At 54.2% G+C, this 11,428-nt stretch overlaps 1 long non-coding RNA gene across 1 annotated transcript; it reads left to right on the top strand.

Annotated features, from left to right (window-relative positions):
• Positions 1-5,901: 5,901 nt before the first annotated feature.
• Positions 5,902-10,330, top strand: LOC138062258 (uncharacterized). Its single transcript, XR_011136329.1, has 4 exons — positions 5,902-6,149; positions 6,401-6,618; positions 7,483-7,640; positions 7,894-10,330. It is a non-coding gene; the product is annotated as an uncharacterized lncRNA (long non-coding RNA).
• The last annotated feature ends 1,098 nt before the right edge of the window (positions 10,331-11,428 follow it).

Below are 11,428 nucleotides of genomic sequence, written 5' to 3'. Positions count from 1 at the left end.
GTGCGGTAGCTCTGTATGCCAATGCTCATTTGACTGCCATAAACCTCAGGTCCATAAGGACAAAACCCCTTTGCAGAGGGTGCCTTTCCAGCAGGGCTTGCTGCAGGCTCGAGTCCAGCCAGAGATACTTCACCAAAGCGAAGGGACAGAGTAAGGAAACTTGATCAAGACCACACAGAGAACTAGCAGTCATGCCTGGAATAGATCCTAAATCACTGGGCTGGTTTGCCACCCGCAAGGCCACGCTACCTCCCTTGGGCCAGGGGAAGTTACCTGGGACAATCCTTTCTTCTTGTTGGCCTTTTTCTTTTTTTAATTAAATTAAATTTTGGTAGCATCTTTTTTATTATTATTATTATGTACCTTAGGCATTGCTCTGAGTCCGTTGGAGTGAGTTGTATAACACGCTGAATAGACAGGTTGACTATCTGCCCGCTACTCCTCCTTTCCTCCCCCGGTCCCTCCCCCTCTTCTCCTCCGGCCACCCTAGAGCTACGCTGCAGTAAACGTGCTTCAGTTTCATCAGTCCCCAAGCTGCACATCAAAGGCTGCATTTGCTTAGCTGCGCGCTTCCCTGGCAGGCTTTGGGGATTAATCACACCCGGGCCTGCGTGAAAAGCGTGACCATGTCACAGTTGTTTGTCTCAGATGGGTGTTCTTCTGGTTATCTTTCAGCAAAACTAACTTGGCTGTCAGCCTTTATGGATGTGCCATTTCCATTTTTATTTCTTTGGGTTACCAGCCACAACTGAGGTTGGCTGTAGATGCCATACAAACATAGCAGAAGATGCTATTACATATAGTTGAATAATAGTTAGATTTACTCAAGCTGCTGTAGCAGCTAGAAGTCTCTGGTACAAACCAGGGTCCTGCTGTGCTAGGTGCTGTGCAAGCAACAGAAAATGATTTCTGCCCCTTTGTAGTCTGGGAGAAAATGAGAAAAATGAGTCAATACCTCCTAGGAAGCCAAAAAACTGTTGCATGACAACACTGGTTGCATGATTGGTGTCTGTCCCCATCCACCCCCAGAACTGGAGTTGTTGGCCTCAGAGGTTTGCTGGCCACTGTGAGAAGGTTTAAAGCGGCATTTAGAGAGGAGCACAGCCTCTGCAGAGTGGGTTGGCATGCAGAGATGACATTTGGAAGTTGCCTGTATGCTGGACAGCCCTGCGCTGCCACAGATTCACATGGGCTGTGTTTGTACCCTTAAAGAATGAGAATCAGGAGCCAAAACTGAGACTGGATGGAAGCAAGGATCCGTTCATTAACTTCAGCTGCTGCTGGGATATGGGCTGGGATTGAGTTGACCTCTGGGAGAGACCAGGGAGGTCTGATCTGGTTGGCTTGGATTGCATTGCCTTCCTTTATATAGCCGGTGGCCTTTTCTGTAGCCTTCTATGATAGCAGCGATGATGGAGAAAGCTTGACTTCACCCACAGCGTGTGATTTGGTCAAGGTTTCCCTAGAGATAGACTCTGCACGTGCAGAAATGCTCATGGAGATTAGCAGTAGGATCTTGATTTGGGTGGGATTGTAACCCTGAATTTTTAATCTCAGGCATCATCCCCAGCAAAAACATTAGCTCACAGTTGCAGAAAGAAGCCCCAGGAGAGAGCAGGGCTCTGTATTGAGAAATAGGCACTGCCCCAAGGAGCTTGCAAAAAGCTGGGAGGGGAAGTAAACACAGCAGGGCAGAGCTGAGATTGCAGCACACTCCCCATGGCCCCATCCAGCAGCCTACACATGAGGCCCCAGTGCCTTCCTGGCTATTCAATGCCTGGCACTGACCTATGCTGCTGCTTCTCTAGGGGAGAGAAAGCATTGAGGTCCCAGATATCAAGGGGTGCAGTGATCAGCGTGAAAGGGAGACGCCATGGATGTGAGGCTTAGCAGATGTGATGATTTCCACTGGTTCAGGGCTGTCTGAGGAGGGAAAAGCCCTTAACTCATGCTGCCATCAGAGATGGGGCAGAGCAGGCCATTTTCACGCGTGCCTAACGTGGTGGGGAGCCAGGCTGGAGATGGGCAGTCACCTTACGAAGCCCGAGGAACATGTGGCACGTTCTTGCCAAGAGCTCTTCAGGCCCCAGGACCTAAGCAGTGGAGCCACACAGCCCCCCTGGGGCAGAGGAGAGGAGAGGGTGTACCTGGATCCTCATGGAGGATCTTTGGAGGGGCTTTGGACCAGCACAGTCTCTGAGCTGCCTGTAGTATCCCCATGAGGATGCCCAGGCACCACCAGGAATAAACATGGGATCTCCAGCAGGATGCAGGCAGGAGAGGATTACAGCAGATGAAATGATACCCATGGCCACTGGAAGACCACGCAGGATGTTTTCAATCCCTATCTAATTTTCAGCTCCCAATTGAAATCCTCTGCGCTATCCTTCCTCTCTCCCTTGGCAAGATAAAGATCCTGGGCGCACAGGGATGAACACCCTGCCTTTGTGTCCTCTTCCACAATCAAGCAAGGCATCAAGTGTTGCCTCCCCGTGTGCACCATGGGGAAATAGGGAGATACCAGAGGGGGAAAAGGAGGTGGCTGTCTTCCTGTAGGTGTATTTTCCAGAGCAGGAGAGAAACCAAGACAGATCAGACATCAGCCAAACAAGGTGACTATGTTGTGAGGAATGCAGGCATAGGCTCTGCGCATGTGTGAGATGCACAGAGAAGATAGAAGGGCAACTGGAAAATGCCTTTGCTTTAGCCCTTATGCCAGTACAACCAAAAAACTGGCCTCTGAAAGGCAAAAGGAAGGGCCTATCTCGCCATCTTCGACCGGAACAAAATAACGTGAGAGTGGTGTGCAGTTAATCTGTGAAACTCATTGCCACAAGATATTATTGCCGCTAATGGCTTAGCGGGACTGAAAAAGCTTTTAGAGAGTTATTGAGGTAGCAAGAACAACAAGAGTTCTAAAATAGTACGTCATAAAAAAGATAAAGGAATCGGACACAGATAAAATCTTCACGCTTGAGCACATAAACTATAGCGTAGAAGACAACGGGGCAGGCAGGAATTCACTCCGGGGCAGGTGATCCCAGAACTGTTTCCTTTAGGATTTCCTACCCTCACAGCTGTGGCAAGAAGCCCTGTTCCAAGGGAGGAACCAGAGGAATCCTGAGTCTAATCCTGCAGTAAGAATTTTCTGAGGTAATATTGGATTTACACTCCTGGACTGGGCAAGGATCCATTGATGTGATTCTCTAGGGTGAACTGGGTCATAGTAGTGACGTGGCAGAGTGTGGATTTCCCTGGGAAAAAAAGACATTTGGGCAAAACCTGTAGGAACTTTATGCTGTCGAGATGTCTGTCAGCTGTGGCTGAGGCTGGCTAGCAAGACTGCAAGTTGCTGTGAGGGAACAGGCCGACAGATGAAGAGTGAACACACGAGCTTTGTTTTCTCTGGAAACCAGGCTTGAAACCCCCGTGCCCGTAATTTGCAGACCCAGCTGTGTGATGCTGGATGCAGGGCTTCTTGATCCTTGGAGATGACCCTGTGCCTGTCAAACGGGGGCTTTGGGGCTGGGGCTTTCCGTTGCAGGCAGATCGAAGGTTACTGACTTGTATTAAAAATTTCTCCTTCCCTCTATTACTTGGGGTTTGTTTACACAAACACGCAGGCTCCGAAAGTGAAGCGAGAAGAGTGTTGCCGCGCTCCGTGCATCAAACAAGCCCCATTTCTCCCCTCTTAAAGTTTTGGGATGCAGGTGGCAGAGCAGAGCAGCGGGTGCTGCTGGCCTGGGAGTAGGTGATGGAGAAGCACTGGCAGCAGAGGACAGTGCTCGCGCTGGGGGGCCGGGGTGATGGCTCAGGCGGGTCTCTGGCCCTCTATTCCCTGCCGGTAAAACGGGGAGAAGGATTCTTTATCCTGGTGGATGAAAAGGGCTGCATAAGGCACCGTTTTCGGGCTTGCATTTGATGGGTGGGATGGAGGGCCTTTGGTTACCAGTGTGTTACTCCTCTCTCTGGAATGGTTTGTTGCGTTTTTAGGCAAAGAGAAAAGCAAGCAAGGCATTGACAAATAGTTAAAGGGACTGGTTTTCCCTCCGGAGCTGCTTGTAGCTTCTGGCCTCCAAATGGAGCCACGGAGAGTGGGGAAACTTTTCTGTATTTACCAAAAGTGGGCAGTTTGTGGTGTGGGTCATTATGCCTGTGCGTGCTGCCACTCTCCGTTCCTGGCCGGGGAGCTGCGGGACCGTTCTGAACTGAGTTCAAATACGGCCTGGTGCAGAGACGAGGCATGCACGTCCTCAGCCGGGTTCACCTTTGATCTTAAGCTCTGTCAAGAAAGATGCTTTGGCAGGAATCTCGCCCATCAAGTGCCATCCATAGGCGGCTGCAGTGTCACTGCTGTGACCAAGCCCTGACAGCTCCAGGAGCTGAGGTGTTGCCAGGTTAGTGTGAAGCCTCCACCTTCTGCCCTTAGGCTGGAAGCAGGCTCCTTTCGACAGTGTGTAAAAGCTCCCCACTCCTCTGCCTGGCTAGTTCACAGGCTTTAGCTGCTTTAAAGCATCGTAGCTGTCTGGTAGAGCTGCCACTGCACCCCCGAGTCCCGGTACTGGCCACACAGACACTGGCCCTCCCGCCACGTCCCGGTCAGGGCAGAGCTGGGGTGGGCAGAGGCTGAGCCGCTGGGCAAGGGCAGGATGCTGCTGCCTGAAGGGAAAGGCTGAAGGTGGGTACCACCGGCTCTTGCTGGGGTATCACTGGGGTATCGCTCGGCTACCAGTACACCTGTGTCGCTCCTCACCCCCAGCCACTTCCCAAGTCATCCCGAAAGCGGCTTCCCTCGGCTCGGGGTGGGAAAGCCACTAGATGGCAACGTTACCTGCAGTCTCGTCTCCTCTCCCGGGGATGCGAGCGAGGCCGGGGGCTGGCCGCTGCCGCGATGCTCCGGCTGCCGCCGGACCCAGAAGGCCCAGCCACTGCCCCAGCACTAAGAGTCTGGGGGGGAAAAGGCAAAGCCGGTGGCTTTTCTGGAGGGCAAAATCTTTGCCTCGTGGCTGAGACTCAACAGCGAGTGTAAAGAAAACGAGTTACCTGAAAATCACTTTAATTCCAGGTCATTGATTTCTCCTTCAACAGAAAACTAACTGCAGAGTCATGAAATACCACACGGCTTGGCAGAGAAGTGGCAGTCTACCTGCACACGCACATACGTATACGCGCTCATACATATACACACGCGTATGTTTGCATATACTTGTGTTGCCATCCCTGGAGACTGAAGCCCTCTGTTTATCTCCAGTTTCTCAGGTAATTCTCAAACTCTCTTATATACGTGGTTGAATTTGACCTTGAGAGAGACACGTCCCAAGAGGAGACTGGTCTGTGCAGTGGTTCAGTCCCTCGGTGGCTGGCAGAGACCGTTGAGCACTCGTTAGGGTTTCTGCGAATTGGCATCTTTGCTGTGTCTGGTCCCAGACTGCACCTGGGGGGCACTGATTTAGCTGCTGGGGAGGGATTTTAGGCCTGGCTGGGTTTGAACCGTGCAGCCCAGGAATGAACAGCGGCGTGTAACACACCTATAAGCACCCTGTGCCTTTCCCCGCTCCCTTCGGTTCTCACCGCCGCCTGTGTTATATCAGTGCTGTAGCTGAGCCCTGTTACGTGAAGGCGATTAGACCCAATCACGTGGGAAAGCCAGGGGTGAAAACCCATCCGAGTCTGTCGCTCGACTTGGTGTTAATTGGGCTAGTTCCCTTTGAAAGGCAGGCGAAAAGCTTCGGTGAGCCTGCCGGCACCTTGCGGCGCAGTGTCCGTCTGTGCCGGGCAGCGTCCGACCGGCAGACGTGTTTGTGCAAGCGCAGATGTTGCTGCCTCCTGTCGGGCTCCTGCCTGACCTCGAGCAAGGCGCTGCGCCTTCCCGTGCCTCGGTTTCACCATGCGATGGTACTTGGTAGTCTTTCCTCCATACAACAAGGAAGAGGAAGAGGATGGAGGAGTGCGGTGGCACGGTTTGCAAAGACGGCCAGCCAGGCAGAACGGGAATGCTAATTAATTAGCCATCGCGCTCAGGCCACGGCGCACGAGGAAGTGAAACTAGAGCGTGGTTTGGAGGAACAGCCCCGAACAGAAAAGGGATGTGCCACGTGCCCAGCGAAAGACTGAAGAGTCCTGACTCGGAGCGTGTAGTAGTGCAACAGGTAAAGCGATCGGCAGCGGAGGAAGGAGCGTGTGAGGGAGCGAGAGGCGTTGCTGTGTCTGTCTCCGTAAGGCTGCAGAGCCAGGAGGGGATGGACCATGCTGTGCCGGGATGGGGAGGGAGGCAGGGACTGCCAGGAGCCTGGTCCAAGGGAGCGCTGCCCTGTGGTCACCCTTCCCTGGCTTCTGCTGTCCTCTGGTCTCCAGTGCGATTGCTGCAGGTGTTCAGTATTATTTTTCTTCCTCTTTATAGGGCTTTTGTCCCTCCGCAGTCCCCACCCATGGCCCTTTGAGCTCTGCAACGTGCACGTTTGGAAACCAGCCTCTGTCACAAAATCACCCACGTTCTTCCGGCCGCAAACCTTCGCCTCACGCGTCCTGGAGTTGAAGCCACTGAGAGGAGCCCCGAGGGGGGGATGCCACACGCTGAGCTGGTGACAGGAGAGGAGCCACCGCCGCACTGTGGGAAAGGTGGGAGTTGGGCCGAGGGGAAGGACCAGATGCGGCCGAGGGGCCCTGCCAGCCCTCAGGGGGACGGGAGCCAAGGGCAGGAGCCACCTCGCCAGCCTCACCGAGGTGATTCCCATGCTGGGCTCTGCTGGCAGGAGCGAAACCACTCGCCCAGAGGAAAACAGGCAGCCCCCAGCACCCTGCCCCACTGCAGGCCCCTCTTGGCACCGACCCTGTCCTGATGGAGTGCGCAGTGTCGACACACTAAGACTTTTGGTCCCTGCATGCCCCCTTCCCAAGGGGACAGTTTCAAAAGGCTCAGCTGGATCCAGGGTAGCTGGGATGCTCCTTGGCTTAGGTTGGGGCAACTTTGCCTGGTACTGGTAGGATTTTTGTACCGGTGGCCCAAGGACAATCACCGATGCTTGGCTCTGGCCCTGTGGTCTCCAGTCCCGGCTGTTGCTTAAGGGCTCCTTTGAGGAGGAGAGTGCGATGGCACCCAGCCAAGAAGTCCTGCCTGCTCTGCCCTCTCCACCGTCCTGGCAGCAGGGTTGCAGGTCTTTCCGGCCTCATCGTCTCCCTGCATGACTAACAGAGCTGGCCAGTTCCCGGGGATGTCAGGACAGGACCCCAAACAATGCTGGGGACCCAAGAAGTACAGGAAAGCCCAGAGTCTCCTTCCTCACCGCTCTCCTCCTCCTCACTGCCTGCCAGCTGCCTTCCTGGGCCAAGGGTGGCAGCGGGTGGCCCCATCTCCCGTTGGCTCAGACGGGAACAGCCACTCCCTATTACTCATGGGGATGATGTGGGGGGATGCAGGGGCGGAAAGTCGGAGTTAATGGAAAGTGGGCACTTGCCTCTGACCTTGTCTTCACATCACCGCAGCTGGAGCTGAGCTCAGCCAGACGGCCCCGGCCTCCTACGGGTGCGAAGCCTGCAAGTGGCAGGCGGTTGGCAAGGGGACACAGCTTTTGGCTACGAACTTGGACGTGCATCTCCATCCTCAGCCAGGCAGCCAGGACAGACTGCTGGGAAACGTCGAGGTGAGAGAGAGTACACAACCGTGGCCCTGAAATACAGCCAGACGCCTGTGCGCACGAACATGTGCGTGTGCCAGAGAGATGCCCTGGTTTGCGCACGCAGGCACACACGTAGCTGTGCCCAGCTCCAGGGGCTCAGCCACCTCCCTGGTGCGAAGACAGCGACAGAGGGGAGGGAGATGGGGAGTATGAGGGGAAAAAGCACCCGAACCATGCTGGAGATTGTCTGAAAAGCTTCCTTCCATCCTTGTTACAGGCTGGATCCTCCTGCACTCTGAGTCCTTCTTCTCCGGTGTCAGTGGTTTAAGGAGGCCTTAGAGCAGAAACTCGCAGCCCTTAATGGTGATCACCTATCCCAAGCTTTTAAAAATCAGGACTATTATCCATATTTCCCAATAGCAAGGCTCTCTGGTGGTGCAACGGCTAGACCATACCGGAAGGACCAGTGACGGGAAAGCTCAAGAAGGGCCAGCATTGTGTTTGCAGAAGGCATCAATGTATTTTTACAGAAAAGATACCTCTCAAAAAAAAATCTTTTGACATGCATAATTTGGGCTTACTGTGACTCTGAGAGAGGTTTGAGGCTTGAACCTTCAGTTGTTTCCGGGCTCAGTTTCTGCACGTCTCTAAGTCAGGGGCAAATCCAGATGAAATACCTTGAAGGTGGCTAATTTTCTTTCATTTTCAGGGCTTGCCAGCACTATCGGCAAGTCCAGTTCATCTCCGTGCTGCGTGGCCAGCACCCCAGGTCCCCCCATCCCCATCTTTTCCTCTCTGATGCTTGGCCCCTGAATTCATGGAAAGTACTCAGCAGTGGCGTGGGCGAGTGATGGAGAGCTCTAGCGCTGGCCGAGCTGCCGAAGGAGCTGGTGACGTGGCATTTTCCAGGCCGATGCAGAAGTGAAGTCAGCTCTGCGCTCACGCTGGCGTGACTTGCTGCTTCCCCACCCCAACACGTGCAGGCGCTGCTCCCAGCACCTTGCAGCAGCCATCTGCCGAATCGCCTCCTCTGGAGGTTTCAGGCCCTGGCTGTGCATCTGCTTCGCATATTTGCACTGCGCTCCCTCAGCTGTGGAATAAGGGTCGATCCAGGCATGAGACCACATCCGGCAACGGCCAAAGACCTAATGTGAAGCGTAGTCTTTCTGCAAAGTGGCTGCTGCATGCTCCACCTCCTCCCTGCTCTGCTCCATTAACCCTCCCAAATGCTTTAGGTTAAGCTGTGAAAATCAGGGTGAACTCAAGAGAAGACCCTGCAGCTCCCACTGGTGGGAGAAGAGTTGGGGGTCCCCTTTCCTGCGTGAATGTCCTACCTGCTAGTTATTACAGGATGGATACATATATATCTTTGACACATTTTGACCAGAAATTCTATCCGGGTCAAAAGTAGTAAATATGTTCCTGGCAAAAATCATTATTTCCAATGAATCAACATTTTCCCGTAGAAAAAACACTTCCAGAATCTCCCTCAGTCACTTTTACTGCTCAGTGCTCAGCTTAAGGCGAGACAGCAGCTGGACTCAAAGCAACCGGCACGTTCTGGGCTACGAGCAGGCTGAAACGGGACTCCTGGAAAGCACAACTGGGACAAGGTGGAATTTTCCAAACCAATGATGAAACAAAGCATCAACCGATCCCTGCAAGAGCAAATCGCTGTCAGGTGACGTTCAAAGGGAACAGTGCCCTCGGTGCCGCCCACCGTCCCAGGACCAGGAGGAGGTGAGACTTGAAGTGATGGTTAACGCCGGCATTGCCTTCTCGGCTTTGTGCTGAATCGGATTGAGTTACAGCGCTCGGGCTGGGAAAGCTCCAGTGCAGGTCACAGGTGGATTAAGGAATTCCAGTCTCCATTCAGTGCCTGGTGAACCACAACTAATACGAGAGCTGTAAAGAGCAGGGGCAGGCGAGATGGGCGGCTTTGAATGGAAACGCCACCTGCAAAGGAGGGCGACACAGCCCGGCTATTCTCCTGGGCCGCTGGAATCTGGCAGGTGGTGAGGAAATGGTGTGATTTACTGTCAAACCTGGCCACAATCTGCTTGCTTTTTCTTTTGAATAGGGGTGACTGGGGAGAACCCTGGGTGAAAGTGGAAGTTTTGGGCAGCACCAGCAGAGCTAATGGCAGGGGAGGTTCACATGTCACCTCTGTAATGGGGATGCTTCCAAGGAGATGAAAAATAATCCCCCAGCGCAGATGAGTTGCTGAGCTGGGTCAAAGTCAGGCTACGTCTTGGGCACAGCCAGAGGTAGGCACGGAGCCTGCAAAGGGACGGGCATACGCCCTTCTTGCGAAGGGAGCCTGAAAAGCGAGGTGCCAGGTAGCGTGGTGGGCGATTTGGCTAGGGGAGGGATAAGGGGGAGGTCTCTGCGGAAGACATGGACATTGCAGTGAGAGGGGACCCTGATACACTGACAGGGCCAAGAGATGGAAGTGAGCAGCTGGGGCAGTCAGGGTGTAGGAGACGGTGAAACCTTGAGTCCCTGACAGACCACAGAAACGCTAATGCAGGAGACTGGGCAATAGCAGCTCCCTCTTTTTGGCTACTAAACCGGAAAGATTAGAGTCCTCCTTAGCATATTCTCCAATAGCTTTGCCTGGCTGAATGGCTCCAGCCATGCATTGACCTGCTGAGCCCGGGGAGCAGGCTGGACCTCCCACTTGTCCAAGTTTGTTGGCCCTTTGCTCCAGTCCAGTGGGAGCTGTTCAAGGGATTCAGGGAGCACTGGAGCTGGGCACCAGCCCCAATCCTTCCATTGGAGCTAGGGCAATATTCAGCTGCAGGGGAAGGCCCTTTGTCTAGGTGGCAAAGGGCCTCCCCGCAATATTCAGCTGCAGGGGAAGCAGCAACAGGACAGACTCCTCCTCTGAGCATCTCTGAAGCCAGGACAAGGCTGCCAGTGGCCAAGCCAGTCCTCCCCCGCCGGAGCCTGGCCCTGGGAGGGTGGCCCCAGCCCCGCAGAGACTCAGCCGGGGCAGGACCCTCCAGGCAAGCTATCCCGGGCTCTCCCAGCCCTGCCTGGGGAGATCTTGCTCCTCTGGAGTACCCAAGAGCTGCCGAGAGCTGGCCAAGGAGGCAGTGATTTTGTCCTCCCTGCTCCTTGAGAGACTCCCCGGCGCCTCTTAATAGGACTTTAATTATACATTTACCACCACCATTTTTTTCTCTCTGTCTCTTGAGTTCAGCTTCCCTGGAGATGTAAATACCCGGCGCGTGCTGCAGGGATTGCCAGCTCCGCTAATGACGTCCTGCGAGCGTGCTGGGGAGGTGACACCACCCCAACTGGCTTGGCAGTGGTTCCCCAGCTCGGCAGCTGTGTCTCTGGGCCCACAGTGGGCGGCTCTGCCTCCAGCTCCGCAGCAAAGGATGGCTGCTCTGGGAGACTTCGAGGAAGCCCTGATCCTACAGCCGGTGAGGTGGCCAGCACAGCTGCGTTAGCCCATCATGGGCTGCCACAGGCCAGGAAAGCTCCGGACGATGCCTGTGGCACCATCAGGTCACTTTGAAACCCGTGTCTCTGTCCCTTGAAGCTCTCTGCGGAGACGTAAGCGATGTGGCAGGATTTGACCCCTACTTTGCAGAGGAGAGACTCTGGGCCAAGCTGAGCATCACTCGACACCGCCCTGCTCCATGAATGAATACCTTAGGTTCAGCCTGTTCTAAACTAGAGGCTTGGCCCCGTTTCTGCTTTTCTTCCTCTGGGCAAGACCCTAACTTCTCTATTCGGGCAAAAGTCAAGCCTGGGATTTTGGCCTCAGAGGCTTAAATAATTCTTTTTACATGGTACATGTG

The sequence above is a fragment of the Struthio camelus genome, chromosome 25, assembly GCF_040807025.1.
Source record: "Struthio camelus isolate bStrCam1 chromosome 25, bStrCam1.hap1, whole genome shotgun sequence".
NCBI lineage: Eukaryota > Metazoa > Chordata > Aves > Struthioniformes > Struthionidae > Struthio > Struthio camelus.
This window is presented reverse-complemented; position numbering and strand designations above follow the sequence as displayed.